This window comes from Phodopus roborovskii, unplaced genomic scaffold (genome assembly GCF_943737965.1).
Source record: "Phodopus roborovskii unplaced genomic scaffold, PHOROB, whole genome shotgun sequence".
Classification (NCBI taxonomy): Eukaryota; Metazoa; Chordata; class Mammalia; order Rodentia; family Cricetidae; genus Phodopus; species Phodopus roborovskii.
In genome coordinates this window covers 5,881,214-5,885,335 of record NW_026126434.1, presented here as the reverse complement: position 1 = coordinate 5,885,335, position 4,122 = coordinate 5,881,214, and positions in this window count along the sequence as shown.

The window sequence follows — 4,122 nt, the reverse complement described above, 5'->3', positions numbered from 1 at the left end:
CAGATCCATTCCCTCCCTCTCTGGGTGCATTCCCAGCAAACAATGTCAAAGCAGCAGGGTTTGCAGGGTGTGAAATAGGGATGCCAAATTGCATAAGTCTCTAAAAAGATCCATATGTTTGGGCTGAGACAAGCCTGGAGCCCAGGGTGGGGTCGATAACATCATCTGCTGGACAAGAGTGTGCTTTCTTTCTCAGGGAGGATTAGATGTCAGTTTGACTACTTGCAATTAGACTCACCATGACCCAAGTTGGGAACTCAGGGTACATTTGGAGTAGGGAGGAAAGAGAAAGAACAAGGAGTAGAGCAAATAGAGAGATAAAGTTTGGAAGCTAGCATCTGGAACTTTGATAGGGAAGCAGTTTAGGAACTCCAGGGCACTTTGGAGGGAGTAGTTATACAGCATGCCAGGCTGTGTGCCTACTTTGTGGGAGTCTTGACTGCTGACTCCCACAGTAAGACTTCCAGAGCCAAAGACGAGCTCAGTCTCCTCCCTTCTGTCTCTAAGCTCCAATTGTAACTTCCCCAGAGGTAGAGGGTGGCAGATGGTGTACAGCTGTGGGACACATCTGGCCTTGTAGGAATTACAGAAAGACACAGTGGCCAGTTGTAAATTAACAACTACCCTGGATTCCTATCTCCAAAACAAAGGAGTGGTGCCCCAAAACTCCACTCTTATACCAGGAAGAATCCATGTTTTCCCTTAGTCCGTATGCCTCCTCTTCACCCCAGCTTTAACTGTATCAGGGGGATATGATTCTGTGACAGTTGCCAAGCAGCTGCTTCCCAGATGTGTTTTATCCAGAGATGGAGTATGCAAGCTAGGGAGAGTTGGCAGGATTAATAGAGTAACAGGGCCAAGCCAGGGAGGGTTCTCTGAGGATAAATGTATGGATTTGGAGACTGACCATCAGTAGACCTGACAGCAAAGGACTAAGAAGAGCCTAAAAGTTCTGATTTCCTCTATAAAACAACCTAAATATATGAACTGACATACATGTGTGTCCTTGAAACATGAAAGAAACATTGCTTTCCAAAATTGGGGGAAGGGCCATCTTGAGCCACGTTTTCTCCATCTCTTCATTGTTGAAATATCATTGGCTGTGATTGACTTAGCAGGCAGAGCAGTGTGATTAAAGTCAAAATTAACCAATGTATTTCTTGATGAAAATGCTCCACTGACTTCCTCTCAGATGAAGTCCATACCCTTCATCATAACCTGCAAGGCCTGAAAGAGACTCCCACTGTCTCTTTCCCTTGACTATTTCTCTCTTCACTATGCTAGCCTCTTCATGTTCCTAAAATTTAATAAGTTCATTTCCCACCTCAAGTCTCCAACCAAGCTTTCCCTTTACCCAATTTCTCTTTCCTGCTTATTCTCAGCACACTGGCACTTTGTCATCTTCTTTCCTCCTCTGACTTCTAATGGAAAAAGTCCCCACCAATTTTTTTCTAGGGTCTCATTCGTGAGCCTTTTCAGTTTTGCAGTTACATGGCCATATTTTTATTGTCTTTCTTCTCCATTTGACTGTAAGAAACATGGAGAAGACAACAAGTTTACTTGATACCTTTTTGCAGTGTGGATCAAAGGTAGATATTCTGAAAACCAGCTGAGAAAATGAATGAACTGTTTTCATATGCTTCTGAGTGTTCTCCACTCTATGGCTTTAATATCAAGTACTGTGTATGCATTTCATAAAAAAAAATAAAGTCTTTATTTAAACCTCAAGAAGAAGTAAATTTAGAAGAAAGCCTATTCCAAAGAAGCATGAAATATCATGCCAATGTTACTCAATTTACAGAGGGCCTATGGAAATGTAGTCATATGTGGCCCCTTTCCTGACAGGCATTTAGGAACATCAGCCTAATGACTACCTGACAGAGGTCTGAGAGCAACTCCAGACATCTACATTACCTAGATACCTGGACAAATCAGTGCCTCTCTTTGGGACTCAGAGCTGGTATTCCCATGATGGCACAGGGTTCTCTGGAGAAACAGTTTATTTCAGGCCCCTCCTAGCTCTCAGTGCACTCACTCCTGATGCATAAAAGGTCTAGAGAGGGAACTATGGGGTGGCACCATCCCCAGCCACAAACTACTTCTGGTTGTGAGAGTGGGGTGGCCATTTCCTTATGTGAGGGGCAGCCAAGGGAGAGGGGAAGCAGCCAGAGTGGGTGGCCGATTCCGGTCTCTGACCCTTGGGGCAGTGCCTGCAGCTCCTGCCAGGCTCCCACACCTTGTCTAAGAATAGTTGCAGTCTTTCCTGCTGGTCTGCAACCCTCTGGAACCCAGAGGAAAGCATGCTAACTGTCTAGCCCCAGGCAGGGCTGTCCTTTCCGGCCATTCTCTCCCCCGCTGGGGATCAAAGGGCTGCTAGGGAGTTCAGTTCTAATTTCTGATGTTGCCACCCATTAATAGTGTTATAGTGTGCAGGCATGCCACTTTCTAAAGGATGAGAAGCTACAGGGCCTTGAACTGAGAACCAGTGCTGGAAGGATGCGTACTAGAACAGAAAGCTAAAGCAGCAGATTAAGCCCTACCCTTGGAGAAATAGCTAAATGATCAGTAGACCCTGGTCCTTAGATGAGAAATTAGCCTATCCTGGCTCCTAAGGTGATCTCAGGACCAATGCATACCCTAGTTACTGTAATTTATCACCCAAATGAGCCTTTAAAAATTCTCAGTAAAAGAGAATTTTGCTAAGAAATATGCCCAGGATGGCAAACACAAATGAGGACTATCTGGTTACACTGAGTCTTCCAGTTGTTCTAGGTACTGCCGATTGCTGGGCAACCATTTCCCATCTGTGTGGATGACTTAAAAAGGTGGCATAAGGGAATGGATTAAATGAGTCCCAGAAACTGAGGCACAACAGAAACTTGAAAATTATTGCCAAGCTGTCTTTCATTCTCCGGGGTCACATCCCTTTCACATCAATCAAATGGAAGAAAGTTAATTATAGATCCAGAGGAGTTAAGCTACAGCAGGGGTGGGAAAGAAAGGAGACTGTTTCTCAGGAAGTTCCCTTGCTTGCTGGGAAGGAGGGTCTGGATGGAGAGATAAGCTGAGCCCACAGGATCATAGCTGCTACCTCTGCCCTTTATTTTCTGAAGTTGAAATTCTGGGCTGTTGGTAAAACACAGACAGATAGATCCCTTATACATCTTTCATGGAAAACAATCTTAGCAACCCTCTGTTACCCACCCACAATCTGTATAACTCATTTAAGTCATTCGAGCAAAAAGCAAGGAAGGAGCAGCTGCTTTATTAAGTCAGCTTCCAGAGCTATACAAACAAGCAAGGCCACAGTCCTGTCACTCCAGGAATGCAGTCTAGCAGGGCTAAGTGATGTGTGACAAGAGGGAGAAAAGATGCTTTCTGGAAAACACTGTCCAGAACCTCTCTTCCATAGCTTGGAAGGCTTTTAGAACCTCACTTTAAATACAATGCAGTTGCCTGTATAGCAAGCAGCATATCCCCAAGGTTGTGAATTTTTTTTTGAAAGGACCTGGTAAACATTCATGAACATCATAGGTTGGAAAATCCATTACCCTGAATTTTAATTCTAGTTCTTTTCACTCACAAATTAATAATTGTTCAACAAGTTTCCTCACTCTTTGGGATCTCCTAATCTACCAAACTTGATCTTAGTAGTATCTACTTCATGAAGCAGGATCTGAAAAATGTAATATATGAGCAACTCATCTGACACCATGTGGAAGTGCAGATTTTGCTTATGTAGATATAGTATGTAGCTCAAAGTTCTCCATTTGTAAAGCAGTGCTGATGATTCTGGCCTGAAGATCACATTTTGAACAGCCATGTCATAGAACACTGGAAATGCTCCTATCTGATAATTTGCTTGTTTTTCAGAATGCTCTGGTCTTTTGACTTGGTCCTTCTCTTGGAAATCAGCTATCATAAACATGCTACACAGAAAGGGCCCCATCTAGATGCCACATGCGTAGTTCACAGAATCTTTGAGTCATTGAAATCCTGACATCAGGCATTTAAGTGAAGGGACTTGCACATTATTCTTCCTCCCAGATATTCATATCATCTCAGACAATGGACAGCAGAAGCCATATTTCCTGACTGGTCCTGAACCATAAACTTCATGAA